The following is a 22,854-nucleotide window of genomic DNA, read 5'->3' as shown; positions in this document are numbered from 1 at the left end:
GCGTTATGAACACCTGCTACTTTTTGTTATCCCCATAGAACCTTCCAGGTGGGGCTAAGGGGATTTGAGCGGGCATTTCTACCACTACGGAGGTGGCTGCGGAGGCTCCCCCACCCCCCGCTGCCGGGACGGTAGGCATTCTATCTAAGCGTGCTCGCAGTTGAGCGTTTTCGGCCCGAGAGGCAGCCACCTCTCTATTGGACACGGTTAATTCCACCTGGACCTGCGCTAACGCTGCCAACACATCGTCTAAGGTTGTCATGTTAGGGGTAAACACAGCCAAGAAGCGGATAAAATTCTTGGGCCGATAATTCTGTCAGGCTCTGCTTTCTGGCCTCTTCGGGGCTGTGTTGCTAGACCTATAACCTCCCCATCTGAACTGCCTCAGAGTCTGAAGTAGAATACACACACTACTAAGGGTGTCCAACCGGGGAGGGAAAGGAAGGGGACAGCAGGGAGGGAGACCTGAAATGACAAAGAACAACTGGTTTAGGTAAAACCCACCCACTCAGGTACTTCTAGCCCTCCCACTTCTCTCTCACGCTCTTTCCCTCACAGGTAAGGACAGCAAACCCTCCCGCTCGTACCTGTAAAGAAAAATACACGTGAATGGTTCTGTAGTAGACTCTCAAGGATGAGGTATCAGGCACTCCACCCAGCTGCAAGGATGACAAAGCACAAACACATTTCAGGAAAAGACCCTAACTCGAAGGGCTATTCTTATACTGGTATACTGGCTACACCTACTTAATGTGCACAATATACAATCCTCAATGGGGGAGTTATCCTTCTGTATATACCCCGCTTGGAGTCTCCTACAACAGGCAAAATATAAGAAACAAGTGAAGTAAAACGGAAAGCAATATCAATGTAAAGAACAACAGAAATGGAAAGGGATATTGCATAGACCTGGTGTTAAAGATCACACCAGAAACAGGTAACCACCCCTGTCCGTGGTTGTTAGGTTTGGTCACCAGAGGGGTAAACAATGTCTTGTATTTGTACGTTTGTTTTCTCCCACACTCTGAGAGACTCTTTAGCAATCCCCTAGTTTGTTAAGTTTGCTGCAAGGTTCTGACGAGGGCAGCCCCTCACTCGACAGACAAAGGGGTTCGGGTGATCCTTCCCCTCAGCCGAGAGGACAAAATCCGAAAAGAATCAATAGTTCGCGCCCTTGCGCTGTGTACGCCAAAAGTCAAAACACAGAGAAGCCGGGTATTGCTCACACACCCAGCCCTGTTGTTTCCCCTCCGCCGAGAGGAAAACCAAAGTGCAATTAGAGTTACGCGTTCCTGCGTGAACTCCGATTTCGAGATAAAGTGCCGGCAAGGTATACCAGATGCGGAAAGAATCCGCTTTCTTACCGCCTCTTCAGTCTCTCACCAACCGTTTTACAGGATGCATCCAGAATTATCGGCAACAGCTTCTTCCCCGAGGCTCTTTTGATGACTCGTTGCGCACGTCCTGTGCGTGCCTTTGCGTGACGGCCCCTCGGCATGATGGGAGTTGTAGTTTGTTGTTATTCCGATGTCGTGGAATCACGGATTACGAGTCGTCAAACACCCTGCCTGGCGGATCCTGACACAAGCGATGAATGAGGGAGCTTAACCTCAAATATTCTCTCATTTTCCCAGCTAGACTGCGAGTAGATTGTTGGGAACGGCTTTAATCCAAAGGTCACCACACCAGCCAGAGACACAGGGGTATGGGCTCACGGACGGGCACTCGCAGAGGTTGGCGGGCCAGGCGTGATCTGCAGCCGACAGGAGCGTTAGTGCAGTCGGTGGCGGGTCCTGAATGCGAACAAGTACTCCGTGAGAGGGGGTACGTACTGCAGGCAGTGGCAGACATGAGTGACTGTCGGAGTAACAGCGACACTGACGTCTCGTCTGAGCAATCGCCCAGCGAGGACGGCTCGCAAGCGGGGTGGCCGATACATGAAGATTCAAATCCGCTTCCGACTGTAACGCCACACATTGCGGACGATTTGATATAACATTGTTGTGCAGTTCCAGGACACGCAAGTATCAGATAGAGAAGCTAAATACTAATGTAACATTTGTAACACCTATATGATTTAGGAGGTGATAGTCTTGTGCCATTGGCTGGAGCGCGACGACTGGGTGAGCCTCAGCAGGTTTGTAACATAACAGACGGCTACCGATTGAGGCACGATGTACAAAGTATGGTTACACACGCATCTGTAAATACAGAGCGGATCTCCCAACATGCACTCCCTTCACGACTAGCTTTAGCTCACCCACCTTTCAGTAAGACCTAAGCGGCGTATCTAGCTGTGTGTTGCTTCCTGGCGTTCTACTTAGTTTGGGTGGGTATATGTTGCTTATCTGCTATCTCCCAGTTAACCCTGACTAGGGTTCCTTTCCTACCCCCTCTTCGAGTTTTAATATCCCTACACCTCTGGTTGATACAACCGCACTCAGTACTGAATAGAGCCTGCCTGGGATCGCTCCTATGCTCCTATCGCTGACCCGCGTAAGTTAAACCACCATCAACACACCCTATGTCTCCCACAAATGTAGTCACCTGGAATGTTAGGGGGCTCCATACACCTGCCCGTAGATATGGCTTGTATGCATATCTAAAGCGCCATGCCGCGCATGTGGTGCTCCTCCAGGAAACACACATTTCGCACCCGGAGATTTGTAGGCTACAGCAGAGGTGGAGGGGGCAGATTTTTGCCACCGGCTACCGTGCATATACCTGGGGAGCCCTGGTATGGGTACGCCCGGCTACCCATTTCATATCTGAAGACACTGACATAGCTATTCATGGCAGGGATGTATTTGTCAAAGGACGGTTGAATGGAACACAGGTAATACTGAGCTCCATTTATGCTCCGAACACGGAAGAGGGCCCCTTCTGGCAGTCGCTGACTGGCCTATTATCAGGCTGGTGTCATATTCCCTGGCTCCTGGGAGGGGAGTTCTGGACAAAACACTAGATAGGTCATTTCCGCCACTAACACAGACAGTTGCGACAATGAATGCCAGACTGCTGGGGGAATGTCTGCATAGGTGTGAACTGACGGACGTATGGAAGTCTCGCCACCCACAGACACGCAGATATTCACACTACTCACACCCACATATGTTACATGTTTGCATTGACCGTTTTGCTGCAAGCGACTCGCTGCTTCCACAGTGCACCAAGGCAGCATACATGGTCAAGACACACTCGGACCATAACATGCATGTAGTGACGCTGCCGGGTGAGGAAGGGGAACCCATCACTTATCTGTGGCGACTTCAACCCTGGCACTGGAAGACCTGCCATTCTGAGAGACAGTGCACGCAGCGCTATAAACATATTTTGAACATAATGGGGGTCCACTGCCGATGTGGGCACACTGTGGGACGTGAGCAAGGCTGTGGTGAGAGGCCACAGCATGGGTTGCGTTGGAGCATTAGAAGACAGCTGGATGTAGAGGTAAAGAGCATTGAGGACACCTTAACACAGATGGGGGCTGACCTGGGGTGGGGCTTTGGGGTGCATCAGGACTTAGACGCACAGCGAACTAAACATGCTGAGGTGATGGAGCGGCTGCGCTGCTTGAATTATGCATCACATGCTGCACGCAGGCATGCAGTGGCGGATAGGGCGGGCAGGCTGCTGGCGCACATGATTCGGCAGGAGACCGCGCAGAAGCCCATAATGAGAATCCGATCTGCGGAGGGAGAGGTGAACACTGCACAGCATGACATACATAGCACGTTCACCGGTCCTTACACTAGAATATACCAATCGATCAACTGCGCGACACCAGCAGATATAAATGCGTTCCTTGCCCCTTTGGCTCTGCGCAGGTCACAGCAGGCCAGTGCGACGAGTTAAGCGAACCGGTCACGCTGGAGGAAGTGTGAATGGCCATCAGCTCATTAGCTACCGGAAAGCCCCCGTGGCCAGACGGCAACCCGGCTGAGTATTATAAGGCCTATCAACAGCCCCTGGCGCTGCATCTCGCAGTTTCAAAATCGCGCAGGAGGTAGGAATTCTCCCGGTCACGCTTCGCGAGTCCCTGCTGGTGTCTCTGCCCAAGCCACACACGAATACGGAACTCATGGGGTCCTATCGTCCGTTAGCATTATTCAACTCAGAGTATAAGATACTCGCTAAAATACTGGCAAGCAGGTTGGCTCCCTTGGTGCCGCAGTTGGTACATGCGGACCAGAATGGTTTAGTGCCAGCACGCAGTACATTGTTAAACCTGCGTCGATTCTTCCACGTGTTGCATTATTCAGGACGGTATAGAGTCAAAATATCGAGTTCATAATATCGACTAGACACAATATCGAGTTAAAAATATAGTATGGACATAATATCGACTAGACATAATATAGACAACAAAAATATCGACTAGAAAAAATTAATATCGAATAGAATGGACATAATATCGAATCAAAAATATAGAATGGACATAATATCGACTAGACATGATATAGACAACAAAAATATCGAATTTAAGGTAAGTTAATATTATTTTTAATTGTTTGTGTAACATAATTCTGTAGAGGGTTCTGGGTTTATAGGGGAATAGGGTGGGAAGTAATGTAATTATAATTAATTAAACATGTTAATTTATTTATTTATATTTATTTAGAATTAATTGTTAATTAATTATTAATTGGTAATTAATTAAAATATAATTGGTAATTAATTATAATTGATTAATTGATAAATTTAATTTTAGTAATTTATTTTCTGTAGCGGGTTGTGGGTTTATAGGGGAATAGGGAGGGAAGTAATTTAATTATAATTAATTAAATTTGTTAATTTATTTATTGATATTTATTTAGAAATAATTGTTAATTAATTATTAATTGGTAATTAATTAAAATATAATTGGTAATTAATTATAATTGATTAATTGATAAATATTTTAATTTTAGTCATTTATTTTCTGTAGCGGGTTGTTGTGGGTTTATAGGGGAATAGGGTGGGAAGTAATTAAATTATAAATAATTAAATATGTTAATTTATTTATTGATATTTAATTAGAATTAATTGTTAATTAATTATTAATTGGTAATTAATTAAAATATAATTGGTAATTAATTATAATTGATTAATTGATAAATATTTTAATTTTAGTAATTTATTTTCTGTAGCGGGTTGTGGGTTTATAGGGGAATAGGGTGGGAAGTAATTTAATTATAATTAATTACATTTTTTTAATTTATTTATTTAGAAATAATTGTTAATTAATTAATAATTGGTAATTAATTAAAATATAATTGGTAATTAAAATTAATAGATTAATTTTTAAATTGTAAATTAATTTATTGTTAATAGGTAATTAATTAGTATTAGTAGGTACTTTTTATAATTAAATAATTTTAATTTGTATTTATGAATAAATATTTAATATATTTTATACAATTGTTAAATATTTTAATTAATTTGTAATTGGTATTACTATTTATGTTATTTATATTTATATATAAAGTATTTACTTTCCCTACTATTGCACTCTCTGAAGTTGGAATTGTAATTTTAACCCCTACGCTATCCAACTCTTTCCCTACTGTTGAACTCTCTGGAGTTGGAGTAGTAATTTTAACCCCTACGCTATCCAACGCTTTCCCTACTGTTGCACTCTCTGGAGTGGGAATAGTAATTTTTACCCCTACGCTATCCAACGCTTTCCCTACTGTTGCACTCTCTGGAGTTGGAATAGTAATTTTAACCCCTACGCTATCCAACGCTTTCCCTACTGTTGCACTCTCTGGAGTGGGGAATAGTAATTTTAACCCCTACGCTATCCAACGCTTTCCCTGCTGTTGCACTCTCTGGAGTGGGAATAGTAATTTTTACCCCTACGCTATCCAACGCTTTCCCTACTGTTGCACTCGCTGGTGTGGGAATAGTAATTTTTACCCCTACGCTATCCAACGCTTTCCCTACTGTTGCACTCTCTGGAGTTGGAATAGTAGTTTTAACCCCTACGCTATCCAAAGCTTTCCCTACTGTTGCACTCTCTGGAGTGGGAATAGTAATTTTTACCCCTACGCTATCCAACGCTTTCCCTACTGTTGCACTCTCTGGAGTTGGAATAGTAATTTTTACCCCTACACTATCCAACGCTTTCCCTACTGTTGCACTCGCTGGAGTGGGAATAGTAATTTTACCCCTATGCTATCCAACTCTTTCACTACTGTTGCACTCCCTGGTGTGGGAATAGTAACTTTAACCCCTACGCTATCCAACGCTTTCCCTACTGTTGCACTCTCTGGAGTGGGAATAGTAATTTTTACCCCTACGCTATCCAACTCTTTCCCTACTGTTGCACTCTCTGGAGTTGGAATTGTAATTTAACCCCTACGCTATCCAACGCTTTTCCTACTGTTGCACTCTTTGGAGTGGGAATCGTAATTTTTACCCCTACGCTATCCAACGTTTTCCATACTGTTGCACTCTCTGGAGTTGGAATAGTAAATTTTACCCCTACGCTATCCAACGCTTTCCCTACTGTTGCACTTGCTGGAGTGGGAATAGTAATTATTACCCCTACGCTATCCAACTCTTTCCCTACTGTTGCACTCTCTGGAGTGGGAATAGTAATTTTAACCCCTACGCTATCCAACGTTTTCCCTACTGTTGCACTCTCTGGAGTGGGAATAATAATTTTTGTAAAATTTTCTATTTATTCAGATTTTTGAGAAAGAAAGAGATGAAAAAACAAGGAAGTAAAGAGATAGGGAGGAAAGAAACAAAGAGAGGCAACAATCCGCCACATTACCCCACACAGGGGGCGCTGAAAAGCATCGCTGTGGAATCCAAAGGTATATAGAGGGAGAAGGTAAACTCCGTCTCGAAATGTCTTTGGCAATGCCATTGTTCATCAGTCAGTATCGAGTGGAGAAGCGCCCAGCTCTCAGCAGTTATTCTGGAGTTCACAAAGCTGGGGTCTCCAACTAAAAATACAGGTATATATGAAAGCTGGGCCTCCCTTTTTCACATGCGATGGGTGTCGCAACCAAAAGTGAACAACAAACCCCCCCCCCCAACACCCCCTAAACCCCCCAACCCCCCACCCTCTCCCCAGTGGTGGCGATCAGCAATCAAACAAATCTTCGGCATTCATGACTGCGGTTAAACTTGGAAGAGGTGTAGTGCACGAAGCGCCGATGGGCAAACTGCAGAAGGCAGGCCACTGGACAGGAATCTGACCAGGGGTCCCCAATTGAACACGAAATTTTTAAAGTTCCCCAAAAAAAATCAGACATTCTCTCCATACTCAGTAGTCGCCATAACCTTGCATGCCATAACGAGATAGCTGGCTCTGACGGGCTTTTCCAAGCGGCCGCCAGGGTCAACTTAGCCGCTCCCAAGCACAGCCATATAATGCGTTTATCAGCTCTAGTTTGGTGTTCCAACACCGGATCCCTAAGCCCCAACAGGACATACTCCATTGAGTCCGGAATCGGGTAACCCATCACATCCTTAATGTGGGATAGGATCTCGGACCAGTAGGGTTGGATGGTGGGGCAGTCCCACCAAATATGGCGGAAGTCACCCAACATACCGCAGCCCCGCCAGCACCTGTCCGAGGTGGTCGGAAAGATCCGATGCAACTTAGACGGGTAGAGGTACCAGTCAAACAAAATCTTCAGGTGGGCCTCTTTGAGGTCTGTCGAGTGATTATGTGTCGCCACATCTCGCCAGAGGCCCCTCCATTCGCCGTCAGAGATGTCCCTGCCTAATGCAGTCTCCCAGTGGTCCATGTAGCGTGGGCGGGGAGATATCGCGGTGTCCAGTAACAACCCATAAAGGAAGGAGATTGTCCCCTTCATAGTAGACGTGCGGAGAATAAAAGCCTCAAATTTTGTCAGTGGTCTAGTAGCAGCGTCCACTACCTCCGATGAGGTCGCCCAGTGTAAGAGCTGGAGATGTCGAAAGCGCTCAGTGGGCGGGACACTATAATCCCTCATACAATTTTGGAAGGTGAGGGGTGATACACCGTGAAACAGATGAGTAAGGGCTCTACAACCACCCTCCCTCCAGATGTCAAAGGGACCGTCAATCAAGGCCGGAGGAAAGGCCGGATTGAAGTGAATAGGAGTAAACGGAGAGGGGAAGGTGGTCCACCGGTCGTCGCCATTAACCGTGTCCCAGACCTTTAGAACCGTGCTGGTGGGAGTACTAATATATGCATTCTTGGGGCGGTCAGCCTTGGGCTTCCAGGCTAAATCCCAGATGGACCTTCCGGCCACACTTCGATCCATATGGAGCCAGTGCTTCTCTGAAAGGTGCTGGGACCATTCCACCAGTATCCTCAGTTGTGCAGCTTTATAATACAGGTGCATGTCCGGGAAACCCACCCCCCCATCCATACGTGGACGTCGTAGTACTGCATAGGAAAGCCGAGCCCGGCCGCTCTGCCACACAAACTTCAACATCATGGTCTTAAGCCGACGAAAATAGGCTAATTCCACCGGTATGGGTAGCGGCGCCTGAAAGAGGTACAAGAGTTTTGGGAGGAGGACCATCTTGAGCGCGTGAATCCTGCCCATCCACGAGATGAACTTCGGCTTCCACCTCTCTAGCTCCGCACGGATCGCCGTCAACATCGGTGGAAAATTGGCCTGAAACAGTGCGCCCAAGGTAGAGGTCAGCCGCACTCCCAGATACAGCAAGGAAGAAGTCGACCACGACAGCGGAGTAGTCGCTCGAACCCGTTGCACATCCTCGGGGGGAAGAGTGAGGTTCAAAACATATGATTTAGTGTGGTTAACCTTGAAACCCGCCACCACTTCAAAGTCAGAGAGCAGCGTATGGACATGGGGCAATGATAGTGCCGGGTCTCTGATCGAGAGTAACACATCATCTGCGAAGAGCGTGATCTTATGCTGTTCGCCCGAAAAGGGGAGGCCCAAGATGCGTTCGTGCTGCCGAATCGCGAGTGCCAATGGTTCAATACTTAAAGCGAAGAGGAGTGGGGAGAGAGGACAACCCTGACGCGTTCCACGCGAATGTTGGAAGCACCTGGACCTATGGCCATTAACCATCACCCTAGAGGTGGGGCTGCTGTAGTTAGCCTCAATCATTCGAATGAAGTGGGGCGAAAACCCGAAGGCCTCCAGGGTGCGGTGGAGAAAGCCCCAATCGACACGATCAAAAGCTTTCTCCGCGTCAAGCCCCACTAATACTGCCGGTATACGAAATCTATTAGCCTTTTCGATCAAGTGGATCACGCGTCTCAAGTTGTCATGAGTTTGTCTGCTCTTTATAAATCCGGATTGGTCCGGATGTATAAGGACCGGCATTAAGTCCTGCAGTCTACTAGCTATTATAGATGAGTACAGCTTAGCGTCTAAGTTGAGAAGCGCTATCGAGCGATAGGACACGCATTCGGTATGGTCTTTCCCCGGTTTGGGGATGACGGTAATCAGGGCTTCGGCCATAGTCTCAGAAGTTCTCCCCTCGGACGCCATGTCGTTAAAGAGGGAGACCAGGTAATCACAGAGGTCCGACGCAAACGTCTTATAAAACAAGGCGGTGTGGCCGTCAGGACCTGGGGCCTTGTGAAGTTTCAAGGCCTTGATGGCGTCCAACACCTCTTCCCTAGTGATGGGGGAGGACAGCAGATCATTCCATTCTCTGGACACCTGAGGGATCGGGAGATCCTACAGGAACGCAGACTGTGCCTCTGGGTCAAGGGTGTCGCTTGAATAGAGATCCGCGTAAAATCGTCCGAAAAGAGCTGCCTTGTCCGCATCTCTGTGTTGCACAGAACCCGCGTGGTCTCGTATGCCCCCAATGTAGTCTTTCTCACGTTTATCACGAAGTTGTCGGGCTAAGTGACGCCCCACCTTGTTCCCCTGGGAGTAGGAGATGCGCCTGAGTCGCAGGAGGGTAAACTCAGCCCGGTTGTTATAATGGGCCCTCAATTTCCCCCTCACCGCCGTTAACGGTCGTAGGGTCACCCTAGAGGGGTTAGTTTTGTGTGCTTGTTCTAAATTAGCGAGCTCCGCCTCCAGGTCCTCCCGCTCTTTCCTCCGCAATTTATTGAGGTTCGCATTAAGGGCGAGGCACGTGCCTCGTAACGAGGCCTTGCAGGCATCCCAAGTGACATACACCGAGGTGTCGGAAGGAGGGTTAAGGGTCATAAACTCTCCTATAGCTCTCCGTAGTTCCTTACAGGATGTCTCATCCCGCACCAGCGCTGCCGGAAAGTACCACTTCCGCCATCCGTCCCCCCCCCCCCACCTGCCAGTGCAACCCCAGAACCACCAGGCTATGGTCAGACACAGAGAGCGGAAAAACACTAGACATTCAGACATCACCCCTAAGGGCCTGACTGACAAAGATATGATCTATGCGAGAGTAAGAGCGATGGACATGTGAAAAAAATGTGTAATCCTTGGTGTGCGGGTGTAAGAACCGCCAGCTGTCTATCAACCCCAGGTCACCTATTTGTCTTTGCGTTTCATCTGAGAAGATCCCAGAGTCCGCCCTACGTGCCCCCGAACAGTCCATGCCTCTGTCCCACACCATGTTAAAGTCCCCCAGAAGGAACAGGTGCCCCTCTACAAAGTCTCCCACCCTGACCATCAAGTCCTGCAAAAAACCATTCTGTCCAGCATTAGGGGCATAAATAACCACAAACGTGCATTGTCGACCATACAGTGATCCCTTCACCATCAGCCAATGCCCCTCCTTATCATTGCTCACTCCTAGAGGCTGAAAATGAAGGGACGCCTTGAACAAGAGGGCCACCCCCTATGCTTGGTGGATGCAGACGCTCTATAAATAAGGGGGAACTGTTTGTGTCGGAGTCTAAGTTCATCTCTCTTAGCTAAGTGGGTTTCTTGGAGGGCTACCACGTCGAGATGGTGATCCGACAGGTACTTCCAAAGTTTCTGGCGCTTCTGCGGAGAGTTGAGACCCTTCACATTCCAGGTACCCACACTAACCGGCATATTGATGTAGTAGGTTTCTGCTCTGCATGCCTCTCAGTGTGGTCCGGTCACCTCCTCGGCCACGGCCAACTGCATTTCTGAATGCCCCCGGGCCAGGCCAATCCCCAAGCGACTCCCTCCAACCGCCCCTCTCCCCTCCTCCCCTCAACAGTACCACACCATCAAATCTCTCAAGGCCAGGCACATACGAGGATCCGCTGAATATGTCAGATTGAAAGCAACCGAACAGAAGCGGCAATAGCAAGGACCAAACCGACATCCCTCCCCGGGAATCATCACCCAGCCCCCCTCCAGCTCCAAGCGTCCCACACCCAAGTAGCCCATAGCAAGCACAGAGTCCATGACCAGACCTAAAATAGCGGCTGCGCCTGAGAAGAGGCACCAGCAACAGAAGCCAAGGACTAACATCTCCAGAGGAGACAACACATCGCATACACAGCAGTCAGACGCCACCACTTTCCCACCCAACCCCTTCCCCACCCCACAAAGATAGATATAACAGTGAAAAATTATACCCAAAACATTAACAGTAAGAACGATACTCATCGTGATGTCAACGAAGCATCCCAGAACAGTGCAGCGCACCATGAAGTCACTGGGAGGGGGGTGAGAGACCTCAATACGATCTCCCAGGGCCTCGGTCCGGGGTGTCTTCTCACAAAGTACTTGCATACCCACGGACCAAAGAACGCGGGCCCCTCCGGCCCCTCAAGGCCGGCAGCCCACAAGTCAGGCCGCTCCAGAGCTCTGCTGCAAAGATGGCAACGTTGCTGAGGTGACGGAGGCCACCGCGTCTCCCCTTTCCAGCAGGCTAGTTGCTCGATCCGGCCGCCCACGATCTGGTGTCGACCCCACTCTGTGCCAAGAGGAGGATCGGTGTCGCCGCCTTGGGGAAGGGCTGCCTACCCTTGAAGCTGGAGAATCATCCCCGATGCCCAGAAGATCTTTAGCCACCTGTAGCGAGCGTATCTGTGCCAGTTTATTCTGCCATCGGAAGACTATGCGAAACGGATGGCCCCAGGAGTAGGTGATATTGTGGTTGCGTAGGAAAGCCGTGACCGGTCTGAACTCCCGCCGTTTCTGAAGGGTTGTCGCTGCGAGATACTGATAGAGTTGCGGGCGATGGTCACGGAACTGCAGAGAAGGAGCGTCACGCGCCTTCCGAAGGATTCTTTCCTTGAGCTGAAAGTCATGGACACAAACTAGAATGTCCGGAGGCGGGCCTCCACCCCTACGTGGCAGTCCAACTCTGTGGACCCTATCCATTCGGATCTCTTGTACCTCCTCGTCGTCCAGGATCTGGCGGAAGAGGTCATGGACGTAGCCGCGGAGGTCCCCTGCCTCCCCATCGCTCGGAACCGCACGTATGCGGATGTTGTTTCTCCTAGAGCGGTTCTCCAAGTCCTCCATATGCGCCTGCAGGTCCAGGCTCTGCTCCGTGAGCCTCAGAACATCTTGCTGCAGCTGGTGGACGTCATTTGCCATGTTAAGGTCGTGGTCCTCGAGTGTGGCCACTCTTTCCCCCACAGAGTCCACGTCCCGCCTCACCTCCCGAAGGTCAGAGGTCAATTGCACTCGGAGGTCCGAGATATCCTCTTTGATGGACTTGAATAGGTCGGTCATGAATGCTTTAGTGGCCGGCGCCTCGTCATCGGAGCATTTAGGCGAGGAGCTTGGACCAGGGGAAGCCGGCTGTTGAGTGCCCTTCGATTGTCCATCTTTCCCGACCTTCCCTTTGCGTAGCGAGGTAGCCATCGTGACCTTCCCGAAATGTCCCGAAGGGCACCACGAACCGCACCACTCCGCCAATAGGTAGACCCACCCAGGAGCTCCAGAGGGTACCCCCTGCGGTGGTCCAGGGAGCTCGGCACAAGCTCAGGTCGTAGCCCAGGCAGCCAACAGTTGATGTGTCCGTCCCCTTCGTTTAGCCACTACAGCCCCGAAGAACGCAGCGGCTGAGGCCCAGCACAGATGTAGGGAGGTGGGTAGGAGCCCCCTAAGCTGCTAGGCTGGCAGGGGTACCGCGAGTCCAGGCACAATCCTTGGTGGTCACTCGACTCTGCACGCAATCCGGTCCCAACCACTTCCCCGGTGCATCAGACCCCTCGCCTAGGGGGATGGGCGGAGAACCAGCAATGTCGGGGCTCTCCCAGGTGGTAGCTGGTTGGAGCCGTTACTGCAATGCCCGAGGGTACTCCTCACCTGGTCTTCAGACCGCCGATGCAGCAGTCGCCGCCTCTCCTGCCCACTCCAGCTTCTCCTCGTATTGCCCTGTGTTCGGGATCCACCCGTCCCTACCAGACCAGGTGCCACCACTCGTTATTGCCGCCACGTGGCCCGCACCATGCCGCCGTCTGTTGTCCGCCGCCTGCCCCGTCTCCAATCGGGCGCACTCCTTTCCCTGCGACCAGGGCACTCACCTCTCGTGCACCGCCCAGAGTCCGCCTCTGCATGCGGGTCCAGAGAGCAGTGCCGAGCGATTTCCCCACCAGGCCGTAGACCGCAGCCTCGAGTGGAAGGGCAGCCGCCCTCGGCTCCAGACGCTCGCCGGCAATAGGCTCCTCCCCCCGGGGAGGCTGAGGGACCCAGCGATAATCCGGCGTCCTTGCGCTACAGCTCGGCTCCGGCGGCTCCCACCTCACCAACCCGGCAAGTCCACCAATTTCCGCTGCCCAGGGGATCACGAGTCTCCCTCGTGTGCCTTCTCATCCGGAGCGCCTCGGTCCCGATCACCGCTTCCGATGCTGGAGCCGTTTGAACAACTCCTGTGATTCCGGGACGCACACCGCTGACAGGTAGCACTCCGCAGCACTGCTCAGGCGATCAGGTGCCAGAAAGAGCTCCGGGGCCGTGCTTTACAATGCTTTACAAGGCCCGGGGCCGGAGAGGACCTAAAAACACGTCCTACTCTGCCACCATCTTGGCCACGCCCCCGGGAATAATAATTTTTACCCCTACGCTATCCAACGTTTTCCCTACTGTTGTACTCTCTGGAGTGGGAATAGTAATTTTTACCCCTACGCTATCCAACGCTTTCCCTACTGTTGCACTCTCTGGAGTGGGAATAGTAATTTTTACCCCTACGCTATCCAACGCTTTCCCTCTGTTGCACTCACTGGAGTCGTTACAGTATATTTAAACCTATTGCTATCCTACGGTAAAAATATTGTATATGTTTTGTTAATAATATGTATATATATATATATATATATATATATATATATATATATATATATATATATATATATATATATATATATATATATATATGTATTCAAAATAAATTACTATTTTTAAAGTTATATCATTTATTTTTTAATGCTATGTTTATTTAAGTATTTTAAATAAGTTAAAATTAATTTTATTTATTATTATATTACTTTTATATTACTTTTAAATTACTTTTAAGACATTTAAAAAAAACGATATTTTGACAGTCTATATTTTTTACACTCGATATTTTGGAGACGATATTTTTGTACTTACCTGTTTGAAGATAGGAAGTCGATATTTTGTCAGTCGATATTTTTACCTCGATATTTTGACATCTCGATATTGTGACTGTCGATATTATGTCAGTGATCCATTCAGGACATGACTGGCCGCAAGCTGGGTGTCTGGTGTTAGACCTCGAGAAAGCTTTTGACACCCTCAAATGGGAGTTTCTGTTGGCAGCACTGAGACGTTATGGCCTGGGAGATGCATTCTTGAGCCTGGTCAAATTGCTTTACACGCGCCCCACGGCCAGAGTCAAGACAGGCCCGTATGTTTCGGGTACTGTTCCTGTGGAACGGGATACGAGGCAGGGATGTCCGCTTTCCCCATTGTTCACGCTTGTCATTGAACCATTGGCGGAGACACTAAGTACTACACAAGATGATTGGGGAATACCTCTTGGGGACGGTTTACATGTGGTCTCCTTATATACGGATGGTCTGCTGATCTATCTTAAAGATGTGGGGCAAACACATCGAGCGATTGAGACAACGCTCCTCGAATTCGCAGCAGTGTCTGGGTTGAGGGTGAATTGGGATAAGTCCTGCTTATATCCATTTGCAGACTCTACCCCTGATCCACACCTGCTCATCAGTGGCAGGGGGTCCACTGGCAGACTGAGGCATTTATATACCTGGGGATATGATCTATAGGAGCTCACGGGACTTCCTTGATGGAAACCTGGCCCGAGCTGTTACAGCATTTAGAGCACAGATGTCAGTTTGGTCTACTTTGCCGCTGGCAGTCATGGGCAGAATCGCATTGTTAAAAATGGTGGCTCTGCCACGCCTGCTTTACTACTTCACAAATTTGCTGTTGCACCTCAGACCTCCGTCTCTGGAATCAGACATGCAGCAATTCATATGGTAAGGGACCCAGAGCAGAGTGGCATTAACCAAAATTTACCCGCCGACCAGCCAGGACAGTCTCTCATTGCCCACATGGAACAATACTACTTGGCTGCACAGCTCCAATGGGTGGCGCATTGGATTGGCGCGCGCCAACTGGCGGACACAGCAACGCAGGATCTAACACATACCCAGATTGTGACCTTGTTTCACCTACACAGCTCCTGGTGGGGGTGGCGTACCAATGTTATCGGCGCAGTCTTTACATTACACGGCATGTCCTATCGTACGCACCATCACTCCCGATATTAGGAACCCCAAGAAGGCTCGGGGCAATATCTGGCGCCGAGCTTGCTCACTGGGAAGAAGCCGGGGTACAGAAGCTGGCTGGTTTATATACTGATCGCCTGCTCCTCCCGTTCGCAGAACTAGCCAAGCACTCGGACTTGCCGCAGGGTCAATTCCTGCTACATACTGCAATAGTCCATTCACTAAGTACACTGTGGGGAGAGATAGCACGGGAGCCTGCTACCCATTTAACTGTACAATACTTACACAAACTAGGCACAGGCCGGCATTTAACAAAGTGGTTTGCAGAATCTCTCCGAACACACACAGCCCCGCAGCTGCTCTCCCTCCGGACCCAGTGGGACGCGGACCTGCAGCTACCTACTACCGACCAGGACTGGGAGAATATTCTCGAAAGTCCGGGGCGCATTCCTCGGAACAGTCGATTCTGACTTATTTAATATGATATCGTTCACAGAGCGTATTTGACGCCGGAGCGTATAAATAAGTATTTTGATCGCACTGATGCTAAATGCGCGAGATGTGATGTAGTGGGAGCAGACTTAATACATATGCTGTGGACTTGTGCCGCCATTCAATCATACTGGGGTGCGGTCACCAGCTACTTTGCTCAATGCACGGAACGGGGCTGGACTGGATGTGAGAGCAGTGCATTTTGGTACTATACCCCAGATCCAAACGACACAAGGTGACTTCCAAGTATATAGATCTGGGACTTATAGTCGCCAAACGCCTGCTCACTCTTCTACCCCCCCAGTGGCCTTAGCCTGGTACCAATCCAGCCAGAAAACGCCAGAGGGCTATGTAAACAACCGATAGCTGCGGCATGGGATGTGATTCTCTCAGACTTTCGCCAAGTCTTTTGCGATCGCCCGCTGTCGACGGGCATGAGAGTGCAGATGGCTCATAGTAAGAGGAAGGGGGGGTCTTCTGTACCTCGTTCCACTGCTCTGTGTGAGTTCATGCATGTCTTCTCTGCCCTTCCTCCCATGCACACACTTAGCCCCCACATAACAACAGGGTATGCCATCTGAACTATAGTTAATACACACTTCATAGAATGGGAGACTGGGCCAACACAATCCACAGATACGACGATATGCTCGGTCTAGCACATGGTCGAAAGAGGAGTCACGGGTGCGGCACACGAGGAAATGTATAATTCTACTGTAAATGTTTCAGGTGTAGGCTACAACGTTCCATGTTATGCTATTATACAAGCAGTATGGAAGTTTTGTCACAGTAAGCTATGTTGCTAGATTTATAAATGAAACAGACAGACTACAACAGATGTAACTGACCAGAATGTAGTTTAGCAATAAGGGCTCTGTCTCTGTGAAGCCATGGTCTAAACTGTATTATACACAATGGCAAAATAGAAAATGCACTGTAAATTGCAAATTTGTTCAGAAAATAATAAGGAATATGTGACGTTGCAATGCATGCCATTAAATTTCATGCCACTGCAACGTCAACGTTTACATCAACTTTCAGTCGGGGGAGCGCTGGAAGTTGGAATAGATTAATTTTCTATTCCAACTCCAGTGTGTGCAACAGTAGGGAAGGTGTTGGAGTTAAATCCAACACCTTCTACCCACTGCTGGACACCTTTTTCGTTGCAACGCCATGCAACGGCATGCGTTGTAACGGCTGTTTCCCGCACTCAAGCAGTGGCAACTGATTTATACGTGGGTGAGTTATGGGGGCCTTAGTAGTACTGATCCACTGGGAGTTGCAGAAAACACATTCTTGAGGGTGGTATTTAAACTTCCTAAAAGCATCCCACCAGTTTTAAGCTAGATTTGGGCATGCAGTCTATTACTTCGAAAGTAAGTCTCCAACCAATTATGTACTGGTTGAGAATTTGGGTGACCACTAAGTCAGAACCCTACAGGATATGCCTTAGAGACGTTTTGGATAGCCAGAGGGGAGTGGAGAGGCTACCATGGCTAAAATATATAAAGAAGGTGTTAGTTTCCTTGGGGTTGACCGAGTTTTGGACTAATCCCGCCTCTACCAACTCCTCTTTATCTATCAGAATGGTGACGTCTCTCTTTTGGGAAGATGAAGAGAGGAATTCAATTCACCAAACAAACCTAGGCTCATTAACTGATTGATTCCTAGGGATAAAGCCAATCTCTTCATTTAAGCCATACTTGGACGACATCGACCCACCCTTCACAAAAGCCTGTATGTAAGATTTAGAATAGAAGCCCTTCCACTGGCGACCTTCACTGTCAAGTGGAAAGGCAGCACATTCTAGGCAGCACAAACGTTGGAGTGCGCCCCTATGTCGCACCTTGAGCACTCGCCAACATTGGGTCACATTGAGAATTTGTAGGTCAGATACTACATCTTATATAGTATTTTCTATAGATGAATATCTTGAGTGTATCTGGTCTATTCAGTCCAAGACCTTATCCTCTCTGACTCCTGTTGAGATACTCTGATCTAACCATTTATTCTAATTGAATCCAGCTAGCAAAGTCTGCCACAGGCTTTTTACTAGTACAATGTAGCTGGAGAAAGTAATAGTAGAGGAGGATACTATTTGCCACAGCAATTACATTTAACGCTTGATCAAATTAATTCAATAATTTATTTTATTAATGCAACAAACACAAGATCACATTATGTCACCTAGTGTAGAAGGATTTGAACCTATTTTTAATAGATTTAACTAAGATTGTACTTATAGCTTTAACTAAGATAGTACTTAATTACAACCTCTTTATTTATACATCAGATTAACTTCTTAAAGCAGAAGTATTCTAGAGTACTTGATCACTAAGACCTTTTCAGGATGATCCTATTGATGCTTGCAATTATTAAAGCGCTTTAAAATGTTTTAAATGGGCTTTTTTATTATATTTTGTAAAACATTTAAAATGCACAACCGATGTGTTGTTTAGGAATCTAAAATATTGTCGTGAATTGATTATGTTGCATTTAAGGTCTTCGACCAAAATAAAGTGCTTGAATCATGTCTGCCTGTTTTCGTCTTACCTGGCCTGATGTTCTTGTTATCATTGAGAATGAGGAAAAAGCATAATTCCGCCCAGGATCTATCTTACACCGTTCCCAGTCTTGTGTCAGGAGACTGAATATTTTCAGAGTCAATTTTCACAAGCTCGGATCCTGTCAGAATCTTGAGTTCCAATTCTCTATTGAATTCAGCGTTCCTGGAAGGTACATTTCTGAAATCAAAATCTGATTGTTGAGGGAAAAGTGCCAGAAGTCCTTGGCTTGGATCTTGTACCTCCCAGGTGATTGATGCACTGAACAGTCGATACATTATCCATCTTCAAGAGAATTGTAAATGAGAATGACCTTCGTCTAGCATTTCACTTCAAAGGATCCTGCCCGGAGCTTCAGACAACTGGGCCCAGATTTACTAATGTTTTGTGTGGGGTATGTGTCACAAAGTGATGCAACCTGGAGCAAGTGTTGGGGTTGAATTTACTATCTAATACAAACTAGGATTTGTGTTGGAAAGTTCACCAAAGTAATGCAAAGTTGTGATCTGTGCTACTATGCACTACTTTACATGGGTGGTACATGGGCAACCACCAATTCATTTTGCCACAAATCGATTTCTACTAACATTTGTAGACAGAGATTTGCTCCAAAACCTAATACCTCCTCAAGACATATAACAAGTAGAAATGTTTTAATTTCTTCCTATTTTTCCAAATTTGTGTATGTGTGCTGCATTGTACAACACACATACAAAATGGGAAAGGTCCTAAAGGATAGTTTTTTTACAGTATGGGTCCCTTTCCAGTACAAAACCAATGCTTTTGAGAACATACACACCCTTGCACTATGGCGCAAGGGTATGTGTGTTGGCGCATGGAATTCAAAACTGCACTGGTGCATGGGGAGAGAAAAAAGTTACTGTCTTTTCGTAGACATCACACATTTTTTTCTCTTTTCCTTTGTTGCAAGGCAGCACAGCAACATACTTTGCTGCACTGCTTTGCATCAAATATTAGTAAATCTGGGCCATCATTAGATAGGTAAGTTCGTCTTCAGGCCACTGACATCCTCTTGTAATATCCCCACATCAAGATCCCCAGCCCAGATGACCTGCTTCTGATTCTATGATAAGGTGCAGGACAGAACCAAAAATGGCTCTCCTGATCCAAGCCTCCATATTTTACACTCATCACTGGATCTCCAGCGTTACCTTTGCATTTAGTCTGACCACCTCTGAGTGAGTTAAACCTTTCTGCTGATGTGACGCCTTCAGTCTCTGAAGGGCCCCGGAAAGATTGCCTGAGTTGAGGAGGCTAGTAATCTGACCAACTGCTCCAGTTGCCTACGAGAAATCCATTCTTTTGATAGGTACGGTTTTAGTTTATCCCTTATTTTCACTACTTTGTTTGGAGGAAGTTTCAATGTCTGGGAGGACAAATCCACTATGAAGCCCAAGAAAACTTCTGGGTTGAGGAGAAAACAACTTGTCTTTTTTGATGATAAATCCCAACTGTTCTAGAAGAGAGATTGTCTTCTGGAGTTCCACCTTTAGTTGTTGTGGATATTGCTTCAATAGAAGAAGCATGTAGAGATACACTATTAGACCTATTGCCCTGGACTGATTTGTTTCTATCATTGTTCTTAGGACTTTGGTGAAGGCAAGTCAGAGCCCGAATGGAAGAGCAATGAACTCATAAGTCCAATCCCTCCAAAAGAATACAGAAATCTCTAATGAGAAAGATTGGTACCATAAGGTTCTTCAAGTCCAGTTTTGCCATCCAATTGCCTGACATGATAATGTCCCTGTAACGGGGATCCCTTCCATCTTGAAATGGCAGTATACCAACCATTTGTTGAATTTCCGTAAGTTAATAACTGGATCATGACCTTTGTCTTTCTTCTGTACCAAAAATATATTACTCCAAAACCGATTTGTAGTATGGTGGGCACTACTGCTCCTTTTTTTCAGGGGGCCCCGCAACTCCTGATCAATTCTAGCCAATTTTTGTGATCTATGAGGCTTTACAAGATGTAGCATTGCACTTTAGCATCACAAATCCTTGTATGGGGTAATTCCCAACCTTTCATTATATTCTTAGGTAACTTAGTTACATATCATGCTTTTGGTTTGTCAAAGAAAGCTTACCCTCTGAAACTGGTAGCATAGCCTAAATGTGTCTCTGTACATTAATTATACATACATACAACTGTGAGGTCCATGGCTAATATATGGCCTATCCCTTGGCATCTCTGACATAATTTAAGTTATCCCTGGTCTCCAGAGTCATGTAGTCATGTAGTCAGTGGCCAGAAAATCAATAGGACTGTTTCCTTTCAACAGTGTCAATACCTTGCCTTCCTCCAACCCATCAGGAGCAAATAAGGCTGCGGAGGGCATAAGAATGAAACTGCCTGAGCTCTGTAAAGTCTCTCTAATCAAATAACCTGTAACATTTTGGTAATTGACATCCCTGCGACCATGGTAAAGATGCTGTGATATCTCTGCTTAGATAACCTTTATGTGCTGACATGCCTGTCTGAAACAACTAAGCTTTGCCACTGACTGGAGAGCAAACCAAAATATGACAAGGAAGTGGCTGCGAGCTGGTCTAAGAACTGTATAGAATCAAAGCTACTAACTTATAAATTTGCTTGAAAAAAAAGATGTCTCTCGGTTATGCAGGCTGATATTTGCCTGTGATATCCACCCACTTTTACTGATACCCATTCTGTCTTCCTCTCTCCCAAACAAAGGTAATGTAGGCAATCTTGGGCCTAGAGGTTTGTCCAAATAGAAATATCACACACAGACTGATTTCCATACTCAAAAATGTAACCCATGCTGGCTGGCCATAAACCTACTATTTACATACATATGCTAATTTTGGGAATTTCCAAATCTGAAAGGCATACATGTGGGAAAGCTAAGGGCCTGATTTAGACATTACATTACATAACATTACTTCCGCCATCCTGAGGGTCTACCATCTGTCAAATTTAGAGATGACGGAGCCCATCAGCCATTTCTATGCATTTAAAGTAATTGCCACATGGCAGTTCCTCTCTGTGTACAAAAGGTTTGGTAGACGGACGTTCATCAAGCTTCTTACATATTTTTGTTTTTCAGAAACAAACTCCCAAAGTGGGAGCTGGTTTCTGAAAATCAAAAAACGAATGACCCAGATACCGTGGGAGATTTCTCCCAGGATATGGGGAGGGGGAAGGGGGGTCATTATATTTTTCTCACCCTCACCTCAAGGCTTTAAAACCTGGCAGTGACGGACAGAAAAAAGACATTACACGTTCCACCCAAAATAGGGTGGGTGCGTAATGTTCACCATCTGACGGCGCGGCCCATACTCCATTGCACCACTGGAGGAAGTATTCTATAGACAAAGCCAATGGGGGCTCCAACGACAGAGTACATAGGGTCCACCTGTCTCATAATGAGGCCTACAGACTGAGAGTTTGTGGGCAGGGTACTCCATCGAATTTGCAATACAATACCATGTCCACCAAACTCTAAATTGGGCCCAGAATTTGGTCATTTCCCTGGCATACACCTGTCAGCTTTAACGCTTGAGACTACAGACTGTCATAGTGGAAAATTCACATGCGTAGGTTTAGTGTAAAAGTGCAATTGCACGTTTGTTGATCCTACGTTATCCAAGTGCAGAAATTCCTTCCTCTACACCCTGAAAACGGGGAGTGCCTGGGACTCTTTCTCACACATATTGCACCACGTATGCCTTGTTTGACCAGGCCAACTTTTAGGAGTTCAGAAACTTGGGAAAAGGTGATGTAGACTTTTCACATTAGTAATGCCACCGCCTTGAGAATATCCATTTCCCTACCTGATCCGCAGTGACACTTACAGATAATCCAGCCAATTGACAGATATTCCACAGTACTGCAGACTGCAACTTGTAAAAATCAGTAGATGTCAATTTTGTCAGTCCGGATTCTATCTTTTGCGGGCACACAATCACTTTTTTGCACACCTAAGTTTAAATTGTGTGCCAAAATGCTTTTTTTCCAATTTCTTTATTGAGTTCTGCAACACTTAAACATGAAAACAGACGCAGGGTGGTTCCTGCAAACAACCAAAGCAAAGCAAACAAGTACTTTGAAGGTCCTGTTTAAGTGTGTTAATGTATCTATGTATCTACCTTTGCATATCCACCAGCGCAGTTCTATGGTGAGTAGTGCCACACTGTGGACTCTTGCGACCAACAAATCTCTTACCAGTATATGTTCAGGTCAGAGGGTCCTATCTGCTA

At 47.0% G+C, this 22,854-nt stretch overlaps 1 protein-coding gene across 1 annotated transcript in view; it reads left to right on the top strand.

Annotated features, from left to right (window-relative positions):
• Nucleotides 1-22,854, top strand: part of NALCN (sodium leak channel, non-selective) — a 3,094,418-nt gene that overhangs the window by 416,527 nt on the left and 2,655,037 nt on the right. The gene's annotated exons all lie outside the window — the stretch shown is intronic.

This window comes from Lissotriton helveticus, chromosome 8 (assembly GCF_964261635.1).
Source record: "Lissotriton helveticus chromosome 8, aLisHel1.1, whole genome shotgun sequence".
Lineage (NCBI taxonomy): Eukaryota > Metazoa > Chordata > Amphibia > Caudata > Salamandridae > Lissotriton > Lissotriton helveticus.
This window is presented reverse-complemented; position numbering and strand designations above follow the sequence as displayed.